The following is an 11,838-nucleotide window of genomic DNA, read 5'->3' on the forward strand; positions in this document are numbered from 1 at the left end:
ATGAATGTTGGTCACATCTATTAAACACCTTCACGGCAACAACTAGGCTAGTGTTTAATTGAAGAACTGGGGACTGTCTAGCCAAGTCGATACATAAAAATGACTATCACAGGTACCAATCAGAAGTGAGAATGCAAAACGAGAATGGGGTCAACACAGTTTTTCAAAACATGATATTCACAGATGTGAGTAAATTTGTTATTACTTCCCCATGGACTCTGAGTCCTATTATCTTTCCCTGTTCCCAAATTCTCCAACTGGATGTCTCTTTAGTGGAAACTTATGATCCAGAGAGGAAAATTAGGTTCATTATGAACCCCCTTTAGAAATGAAACCTCATTTTTCCAAGGCTACATCAAGGTAGGTCAGTTAACTGGTACGGTTTCCAGCCTACCCATGTTTTTAGCAGACATAGTATCAATATGTACTTGGCCTAAGAATTTGTAGGCTGAGGGGAAAAAGGATTTTGAACCTTTTCTCTCTCCTCTCTCTTCAACTCTACCCATTATTGAAACTAGAGATAAGGTTTTAGAGGGCAAGAATAATGTCTGAAGGTCTTTGTGTCCCCTTCCATACCTGCCGCCCTGCCCCACAGGTCTAAGGTGGACCTCTAAACACCAGCAGATCAAATCTGCAGCTGAAAATGAATGAATCAGGCGCAGGTGGGGAGTCGCTGATGGCAGACTGACCCTGCTGAGAAGATGATTCTGGATTCCCAGCTCAAGACTGGCAGGGAGTCCTTCGCCCATCGGTGGGCGGTTGTACAAAGAAACAGCCCATAACTTTCCAGTCAGATATGGAGCTGAAGAGAAACATCTGGTCAAGGACTCCATCCCTCTGCAACGTGAATTGAATCATGCGTGACTCTGGGCCCTTCCCTGTAGGAGCTCGGGGCCACAGGTGACCCTGAGGAACAAGAGAAGCGAGAAGATTCTACGAAAGGTTTTAGATTCTGTGCGCCTGGGCTTCTGACAGCCAGTTTGATCCACTTCAGTGGCCTCAAGAGCAGAAAAACAACAGAATGAGGCCAAGAAAATTCTTCTGACAGTTAAATCTCCCTCCCTGGAAGAAAGAGGAAAATAAGAAACGAGTGGCAACACTTTCCAGAATTAGAAAGTAAAAAATAACCGATACGGAATCCGAGACGGTTTGGTCAGTGGGAACGCAGGTCCTGAGCCCGAGCCCTTGGGGGGCCTAACCAAAGGGGCTAGACAGGCAGGAGGTGCCAGAGCCCTGAGCTGCTAGAGCAGCCCGAGCTGAACGGGCAAGGTAGGGAGCACAGGTGAAAGGCGGGCTCGCCGGACTGGTGGGCAAAGCAGGACAATGTAGCAAGGATCAAAACGAGACGGGCACCACCGTTGAAGGGGGTGGAAAATGGAGCAGCCTCTGTGGGAAATGGGAGGGAGGTTCCTCAAACAATTAAATACGGGACTGCCATGTGACCCGGCCATCCCATCTATCCAAAAGAATTGAAAATGCGTTCTTGATGAGATATTGACACACCCATGTTCATTGCAGCATTATTCACAATTGCCAAGAGGTGGAAGCAACGGATGGGGTGTATGTATACATTGGAATATTATTCAGCCTTAAAAAATATGAGCCAGTCCCGCCGTATGCTGCAACGCGGATGAACCTTATGGAGGACGTTCTGTGAAATGAAATAAGCCAATCATAAAAAGACAAATACAGAGAAATCAAATGTAGTCACTCTCTTAGAAAGTGGGATGGTACTTGCCAGGGGCTAGGGGGATGGAGGAAATGGGAGTTGTTGTTCAATGGATATAGAATTTCGGTTTCGCAAGATGAAGTAGTTCTAGAGATCTGTTGCACAGCAATGTGCATGTACACTCAAAAATAGTTAGGATGGGAAATCTTCCATTATTTTACCACAATAAAATAGAAGGAGATGGGGCACTATAAAATCCAACTTCACCAGTGCTGAAGGTCCCTGGGGAGGAAGCCTGACTACAGTGTGGGTGTACCCCACTCATGGGGCATGGCATGCGCCCCTGTCAAACCTTCGCAGGCCACCTGGTCCACCCCAGAACACATTATCTGGAAGACCCAAAGCATTATCTTCATACGCATTGGCCATTTTCCATGATACCCCAAACCAATTTTGTTCTTTCAATATTTTTGCAACTCAGTTATTTACTTCTCCTTTCCAGTAACAGTAAAATAGTAATAACTAGCATGTATTGAAAACTTACACCAAGGGAATGACATTATATATGATGAACAAGGTGAAATTTTGCTACTGTCGAAAGTCCTTTTTTGCCAGCAAAGTACACTATATATGATTTAGTGTAAACAACCCCCCCCCACAGTAATTCTCAGGCAAACTAAAGTGTTAGAATTATTAAGGTATCTCAGAGGAAGAACCAAAGGGAAGTTTATATATAGATGTCCATGCATTCACATCATTCTGCCTTTAAGATAACTACGAAATCTTACTAATGAGGAGTGGGAATGTGAGTGAAAAATCCCCGCTAACCGGCAGATTTTACTCGACTCTCTTTTTCTGTGAGAGCTCTATCAAAAGGCCGACAATTGAGAAATTGCCATCAACCAATACCCCTGCTGTGCCAGCTTCCATGGCAATGCTGGCTTCAGCTTTCTTCAAGGTAGGAGCAGCCTTCACGGTCTGAAAGAGGGGGTGGGACCTGACTATCACACAAAGATGAATTCTCTACAGGGCAAACCAGTCTATTTACAGGCACCTGCAGTGTGAAATTTGACAGCCATCAATGAAGTCTCATCAATTTTGGAGACGGGGGAAAAAACAAACAGAGCTAAGGTTTTGGGGAAGAGAGAGAAACTGAAATTCTTATCTAACATTGTAAACTACCTGTAATATGGACTATAGAGGAAAGGGAACAATGGGGATTTCAGCTTTTTCTGTGTTGTTTTACTTGTTTCTTTAAAAAATATATGTAACTACATAGCAACAGAAATGAAATAACTAGGGTTATATTTGTGGGTAAACCTAAAAAAAAAACACCCACAATGGTGAGTAAAAAAAAAAAAATGGCAGAACGTGCACAGAATTGGTGAAGTTTATGCACAATTGGAAAAATGCAAAACGGTACAGTTTGCAGAATTGTTCATGGATCTATAGATCTGTAGTAAATATATAAAAATATGCATGAGAATGACAAACTCCAGATTCAGGACAGAGATTACCACCAGGAAAGCAAGGAGGAGAATGAGTTCGAGGAGCTCACAAGTCAACTCCTATTGCACCAGTCACGAATTTCTTAAACTGGAAGGTGGCTATATTATTATTGCACTTTTTATGTCTGGCATGATTCTTACTAAAAGAAAGGAAAATATGAAAAACATGAAACCTCTATATCCTCAGTAATGTTCAGGGATATGTTTGATGTGAGATGGAACGAGATAGTTTGTTTTAAGAGGGCTGGATCTTAAGATGAGCCTAAGATAGTCTCTTTCCAGCTCTCCCAGGCGCTTCACATACCTTCTCTCATTCGACCCTCATGAAAGCCACAGGAGGAAGATTCCATTGTGTGTGTACATTTCACCAAGGAGGAGCTGGGTTAAGTAGCTTGCCCGAGATCATCCGTTTGTTACCGGATGGTTGCCATTCTCTGAATTTGTTTCCTTGCGATTTCCAAAAGGTGATACACTTCCAAGACCTGCGATAACATGGAATCATGTAGCTGGAAGAACAAAGCAAATTACAAGTGAAAACGTATCTAGAGTCTGACATGGACAAAGTATCCTCTGAGAGTATCATTAGCCCAAGGTCTGGGTGGAATGCACTGAGCCCTTTCATTTCCCAGCCCACTGGGGTCCTCTTAATTGACATTTATTTAGTTGCCTGCGGTCAGATCTCTTTCAATCCCAGTGCCTCAGGCCCTCTGGTCTTGTGGGACTGGGAGAGCTGGATCTGTCTTTTCTTAGATTTCCACTGACTTCTCAAGTTATCATTGCTATTTGTCCTGGGCACATCTCACTTTATTTCCCTTTTTTGTGTGTGTCCCTACTGCTTTAACTGGGCAGTCATAATACCTTTCTCCTGTTAACTTTGGTGGGGAAGTGAGTAATCGAACTCTCGATTTTAAAACTTCGGTAAGATAAGGTCAACAAAATGCCTGTGGCATTGAGATGGCTCCCCATGAGGAAAAATGACCCTGGTGGCTCTCATTGTTTTGGGGCTTGTTTGCGTTGCTGTGCAGTTGTAATGGAAAACGAATAAAAATAAAAATCCTGGGGCCCATTTTGGCCAGCGCTTGGAAAGTTAATCCCATTGTCCTGGCAGAATTCCAGCTCAGGTCACCGCATGCTGCTGGCGGAAGCCTCCCGGAGCAGTTTTTAGTGGATGTAACTTTCTCAGCTCCGTGTGCAGTGAATTAAACAGCACATCCCTTCCCCACCCTGGGGGGGGAGGGGGGAGAGGGGAGGCTACAGTTCTGCAGGACTCAGAATGATCCCCTGTCCTTAACCACAGAGGGTGTAGGGACCCATCTGGGACGGGGAAATTTAACCTGGTCCAAGGACCAGCCCCAGAGATGTTTGTCGTCATTGTCAAGATCGCCATGCATGTGTTTTGCTCTGAGGGCTTTTACAAAGTCAGGGATTCACTGACTCCTTGCATTTGCGGTTTCTCAGGTATCAGCTAGTTTATTTTCAAAACTCTGCGCTTCTGTTCCCTACATTTGTTCTGTAACATATTGTTATGCAAATTAAAAATGTGTATCTAAAACGTTGTTCCTTTATCTGAAGTATTTAGAAATTTATCTCCTTTCCATATACATATGTTTTTGTTGCTGCTTTTGTTTTACAGATTTTTTTCCCCTGATCTTTAACTCTTTCCCATATGAAATTTATTGCATTTCATGGTGCGAAGAATGGGTCCAATCTAATTTTTCTCCATATATATAATCTATTCTCGACAGTTTATTGAACAGTGATTTCTAATTGTGTGACTTTGGCAAGTGCTTAAGCTTTCTGAGAACCAGCTTTCAGTTTCTGGAAAAATAGGGATGATAATGATACCTACCAGAAAGCCTTGTCCTGAGGATGGAGTGAGACAACACGTGAGAAGTTCCTAGCACATCGCAGGCATGGCAAAGACATGTTTAATAGATGATGTCTCCTTTCTTTCCTTTTTATCTGCATCAGCCTTTTTTTCTTTCTCTTCTAGAACCCTTTTATGTACCACTGAAATCGAGCCTAGCTGAAATGATCCAAAGTTTGTCTATCCAAGGTTTCCTATTAGGAAGGAAGCTACTGAGTAGGGAGTAGGGCAGTTAAGGTGCTTTTCTTGAAAAGACCCATCCTAACAACACATGCGCTGTCTTTGCTTGTGAATGACCTCTTCTCCCCAGGTCAGAGAATGCTCTCAGAGACTGTCCTTGTGAAGCCTCAAAGTGCCCTCCTCCCCAGGTAGCCATCCATGTCAGATCTTTGGGGGGAAATGTGGTGTTCAGAAGACAAAGCTCTATGTGTGGGTTGTTTTATTTGGGGGGGTGGGGTGGGGGTAGGAGTTGGCCATGGGTTTACTGCATTCCAGGAAGAGGGAGGACTCTGCTCTCCTCCTGATGAGTCATGGAAGAGAAACGTCTAATGTTTGCAAACATCTCCAGCCAAGCCTCTGCTTTCTTGGACTCCACCCATCCCCCACCTATGCAGATTGATCCACCTGAGAAGATTCACATGGTAAGCTTGAAGGCTGAAGCAGAATTCTGGCATGGGTTTGAGATGGAAAGCAGCTGAGGGAAAGGGAGTCTATTGTCCTGTCCCTCTGGACTCCAGCATGTGAGGTGCAGGACAGGGCCTTACAGTGGGTGCATCTGCCTCCCCATCGGCATGTGGTGCAGGAGGACTGAGTGAGTGAACAGGGTTGTCCCAAGGCGCCTGCGTGCGAGAATTTCCAGTCCACCCCACCTCTGCTGAGAGATGGAGAAAAGAGAAAAGGGGACTGCAGAACAGAAGGCAAGGGCTAGGAAGAGAAGGTAGTCGTGCAACTGAGAGAAGCTGGGAGCTGCTTCTTTCAGGGGAAGGTGAAGGCGGAGCAGGCTGAGAAGGGACGGGAGCGGCCGGGGGTGTGCTGGGGGAAGGCCACTGCCCAAGCCCCAGCAGACTACTGGAGCCAGATGGGGCTCATGAGGCCTTCTCCCAGATGAAACAGATCAGGCTTGTCAGAGATGCTTCTCTCAGGATAGTAGTGTCCCCCTTCCTCCCCCTCTCCAAAACCAGGAGAGAATCACAAGGTGACTTGAGAGGGCAGCCAACATCCCGGGACCTCGTGTGAACTATCAAGTAACTACAGCGGGAGACCTAAACATACCTTCACCCCTCATGGCCTCCCCCCTTTTTTTTTTTTCTATTGTTGGGACATCAAGAGAGCAAGCTGGTCAGCTTGGGAACAAAGATCCTATTCTAGGAATTTGTCCACTGCAACCCTATCCACTGCATTCACAGTCCTTGGGCTTTTGCCCCACGGAAACTCTACCTGCTCACCGTGCTGCCACCCCTGCTGGAGCAGCACCCTGGCACCCAGCGGGGAAGCGAGGGTCCGAGCAGCTCATCGTTTAGAATTAAAATCATGTTTAACCACTGTTCATTTTTCTACCCAGCTCAGGAGGCCCTGTCATCTCTGCATTTTAAGCATTTTGCTGTTGAAGGTCTAAGCACCTTGGGGGATAAGGAAGGAGGGCAGTGGAGGAGAACTTTTGATATCTTTCCACAAAAGTCAAAGAACAAACCAACTGGAGGGAAAAATAGCTGCTATATTTAAACTACATTATCCCACCAGGGAGCTATGGTTTTGAAAACCATTCCACAGTACTTTGTTTGGCAGTCCTGCATGGGTTCCTTTAGTTTTTCTTTCTTCTTCTTTTTCTTTTTTTTTTTTTTAAATGGCAACATTTATTTTTTCAGAGCAGTAGTTGCAAAGGAAGTAAAGGACCACATTAATTTATTTGTGTCCCCTCCATGTGCTAGAAACTGGGGACACAAAGTAAGTAAGGAACTCAAAGTCCTCAAAACAAATAATTATCACACATTCATTCATTACTGGGCACCTACGTGCCTAGGATCCCTGTTCTCCTGGAGTTTATAATCTGGTGGAAGAAGACAGACAAACAAATGACTTAGGTGATAAGTATTATGAAAGAAAGAGTACTACTATTCATGTTTGCCCATTTGCTTTTCCTCCTGCTCCAAATGCTATTCTTTTCAGCTCCAAATATGCAAATGGATATAATTCACTTCTCAGACCCTCCTCCTACCCCGCCTCCCACCTGTCATTCTCACTTGTGAGTCCATGTCCCAGTCAAGTGGCAAGGTTAGGTAGACAGCTACGTATAGGAGTCTGGATTTACAAATGTGTATGTCATTAATATTAAGAAATGGACCTAAGGGAAGATCATAGATAGGGAAGAAGGCCAAGTCCTGAGTCCTGGATCACTGCACATTTCAAGTGGAGTAGGAGATGGGAGGGGTATCAAAAGAAGGCTGAAAAGGACCAGCCAGAGAAGCAGGAGGCAGACCTGAGTTACAGTGTTACAGTTGAGCGATATACAAAAAAAGAAGTAGCAACTGATTTCTGGGGTGGTGAGGACGGAAGTGATGGCGAAGTCCTTTACCAGGGAAGGCCTCCCACATGGGGCGAGATTGGAGCCTTCATCGTGAAGGATGGTCAGGGGCTTGCCAGGCAGATCCGAGCAGCAGGAACAGCCCGAGCAAAGGTGCAGAGGAACAGATGATGGTTTCTTGTAGCAGGAACTTAGAACTGGAGGGGAGGTTGTGGTGGCAGATAAAACTGAAAACTGCAATGAAAGAATGTAGAACCTCTCCAATCAAGGTTTCCAGTGTTCCGTGCTAATTATTTCACTTCCTCCAAACCAGTTAGGTCTTTGACTTTCCTCAGTGAGGCGGACATCTTATGTTTGGCCAGTCCAACCTTTATTTGCCTCCCTTTGGTACCAGCACCATGATTTCCCTTTGGGGCATTGCTTTCCAGGGTGTGGGTCCTGAATTAGCAGAGTAACGTGGCCTGGGGATTTATCAGAAATGCAAGTTCTCAGGCTCCATCCCAGACCTACTGAAAGAGAATTCCAGAGGCAGGGCCCAGCGGTCTGTGTTTTCATGAGCCGTCCAGGTGATGCGGGTGCATGCCGATGTTTGATGACCGCTTCTCTAGGGAACCACTCTCAGTCCATGTAATTCAGGTGGGGCTGACCACAGCTCCCACTTCAGTGGGGGCCACATGACCCTGAGAAAATAGTAGGCCTTTCCCTCCGTGGAAATCGCTGAACTTGGTGGGCTCTAAATTGGAGAGCTGAGGACCATGGCTGCTAACACCTGGAGAGAGCCCACCTGACAGCAAAAAGCTAAGGTAAAAGCAGCAGAGTCCTGAGACTGAGATTCTTAGTGACTTTATCTGAGCACCTGGATCAAGCTGTTCTGAATTTGGAGTCTAGTCCCAATAAGTCCCTTTTTTGTAAGCTTACACTGGTCAGTTGGCTTTTTGACACTGAGCCACCAAAGGAATGCTTATTAATGGAGGTGGGGGGATGAATTCTGGAGAGGACGTTCTGTTAAGTTTGGCAAAATCTCAGATGTTAAAGTTATAGTTTGTAGGCATGCAGAGAAAGTGGTGCTTACTAGGCACTGCCATGTGCTCAGTAACACAAGCCAGGCCAGGCACATTTCTGTGAAAGGATCGCTGAATGGATCTGGAGACTGCTGTAGACACTGTACCTGGATCTTAGCAACACGTTTGGGCGTCCTTGAAAGCTCTTACGGACAAGTAGAGAAAAGCGGGCTAGCTGATAGTGCGGTGGACTAACATCCCACGGTCACCTTAAGAGGCTAATTTACATAACAAAGAATTTAAATAGTGCAGGCAATTCTGCCCATCATTCCACTCAACAGGCATGTGTTCCAGAGTAAGCGATGGCAGATGTGACTAAGTTGGATGGCCTTAACTCCCACCTGCCTATCGTTGTAAACACCTTACTGTGCCAGTGCTGAGTCTAATATGTAAATATGTTTTTCACATAACATGATCCTTAAGCTGACTACATCAGGTGCTCAACAAAAAGAATAGTCTATTCCAATTCTGTATTAAAATGTTATGGGAGATAAGGAGGCAGGAGAGTGCCTTATGAGATTTTCACTTTCTTGACTTTAGAACCTGTAGTTGATTTATAGCAGTTGATCAACTAAATCCAGTTGGTTGGTTATTTTTTAATCTGGCATGAGTGTCTAGAAGTTGTACTGGATAAAGACTAAAAGTCATAAGTCATGCTTCTCAAATTTGTGTGTAACCCAAGCTAGAACATAGAGCTAAAACACTACTTGAAGATGAAGACTCCAAAAGATCACAACAGACTGCAAAGATGGTCCAAAATGAATATGAGAACATTCTATTACAGAGTTCAGTGCCTGGGTTAAAACGCACGCGCGCGCGCGCACGCACGCACACACACACACACACACACACATTGTTCAAGGACACAATGGTAAGATTTAACATGACTGCAGTTTATATATGCAGAATTCAGTATTGAGTTGTTTAACAATTCCACTGCAAGACTGCCCAGAATTTTGTGTTCAGTGTTGGGTGTCTCCAGGATTGGACAGTGAGGTTGCTGAGGGGTTGCAGACTCCTGCTACAGAGGAACAGCTCAGGGACCATGCTGCTCTTTTTAGCCGAGGAAAGAGACTTTTATAAAGCACAGTAGATATCTCGAAATACTCAAAGGAATCTCACACAGAGGAGGAATTAAACTTATTCAGAGTTGTTCCAGAGGACTAAACAAGCACCGACGTATAGGAGAAGCTAGTGGGAGGTGGATTCAGCCCAGAATGAGACTGCTTTAATGATTAGAGCTGTCCAAATATGGTACACTTTGCCTTTTGCAATCTTCACCGCTTTAAGGCAGGGCTATAGAGAGTTGGGAAGTTGGCGCTGGCCTCTTTCACAAAGTTACTCTCTGCTGGGCCTTTTTTTTTCTGTCTGCCTGGCTTTTTAAACTAGCCTGCCTGCTACTAGCTAATGTCCTCCTTTATCAATTCCTTTGAGGTTTTCAGATCAAATCATCTATCTTTCTGAATTACAGTTTCTCTTCTTTTTCCTCTCCCTGTCCTCAATGACGTAACTGCAATCCTTGATGAAAAATAGAGTATTTCTAAAACCCGTTCTTTAACCTTGTTAATGAGAAGCACATGTCGTTCATAAAACAAATTGAGCATAAGTTTATTTCTACCATTGGGAGGCTGGGTTTGTGCCAAATTTTGGCAACTTATAAACAAGCATCAGACACCAACGGGTTGAGGAACCAAGTGCATAATTGGTGTGTGACGTAGAAGGGGCCAACCTCGGGCTAAAAATCATACTGCTTCAGGTTAACGGCGTATTCCAACCTCCAATATATAGAAGACTTGCAAAGAACAGTCCAGGAGAGTGATGACGATGTGATTATAGTACCAATGTGCACGTACACATTACTCATCTCCGAGAAACCTATACTACTGCCTGGTTTTTGTTCGAAATCTGACTTTCACAGTCATTCCCATGAGATTAGTTCAGAGGCCCTCGTGTTGATTTCACAAACTGGAAATCAATGAACTTGAGTTGAAGAGAAATTTGCTGAGGCCTTCCAATGGCAAAGCCCTTTGCAAGTCCCTGATACATCATGGATGGTGGGACTCTTTCATTCAAAGAGTAGGCATTCAATAAATGATGAGTACACACCAGGGAACTATACTGCGTCCTGAGGACAGACAAACTAGACGAGCCCCTGTTCTTATGAAGCTTATGACCTAGTACAGGTAGACAGGCAGTAAGCAGCTAAATAAAAACACAACATCAGAGATAAGTGCTGTGAAGAAAAAACAATGTGATAGGGTGACTGGGGAGGGTAGACACTTTAGTCAGCCAAGACATCTTTGAGGTGACACACAAGTCGAGATCTGAATGATGAGATGGAACTAGGCACTCAAAGATCTGGGGAAGAGCGTTCAGTACAAAAGCCAAGGTTGGGAACCCCTCAAGAAGCTCATAATCACACCAGAGGTGTTTACAACCCCAAGCAGAGACAGAGCCCTGGAACAGAGACCCGAAGTCAAATGCTCAACATAATTTCCAGGCTGAGAGAGGTTAACAATCCTTCTGCTTGTAGTTCTTCCATTGTTGCTGAGATGAGAGGAGGCAGAATTGGTAAAGCAATGATGCAGAACTGGTCTGAGGGCAAAGAACCACTAGCCCTCCATTACCACACCCCCAGCATGCAGTCACTGTCCCTCTGGGAGGAGGTTCCAATCCTGTGACCTAACCAGTTTCCACCTTGCTTCTCTTAATGCATTACCATACACTAGACTTTTTTTTGTTTCGTGTAGGGATTTGTTGATCCTTTTCCAAGTATCAATCACAACTGCATGCCAGCCTCCACTCCTTGAAAATAATTAAATGAAATGACGTGCCTGATTTTTTCAGCTGGGTAATGCACTGTGATTTGCATCTCTTGAAGGAATTTATCTTAAGTCCTGAGGCTGAGCCATTTGGGACAACTGAGTTGGTTTTTGCTTTGCTTTGGCTCATGTGGATGGTACATTATTGGCAAACACAAATGTGGACTAAACGCTTCACTGAGACTCACTCCATTAAGAAATCTGTTCTTCGCGATGCGAATATACCCTAACTTCTTTATATTGGCAAAATTCTCTATCTTGCTGTTACCTAGGTTCTGTACAGACTTCGGGGGACAAATTATTTGTGGTTTAAGAACAGGCTTTGGACTAAGTCCCTTTTTCGCCTATTGGGGAAAGTGGGAGTCTGGAAAACAGCCTTGATCTTAATGC

Source organism: Pteropus vampyrus, unplaced genomic scaffold, assembly GCF_000151845.1.
Source record: "Pteropus vampyrus isolate Shadow unplaced genomic scaffold, Pvam_2.0 Scaffold23, whole genome shotgun sequence".
NCBI lineage: Eukaryota > Metazoa > Chordata > Mammalia > Chiroptera > Pteropodidae > Pteropus > Pteropus vampyrus.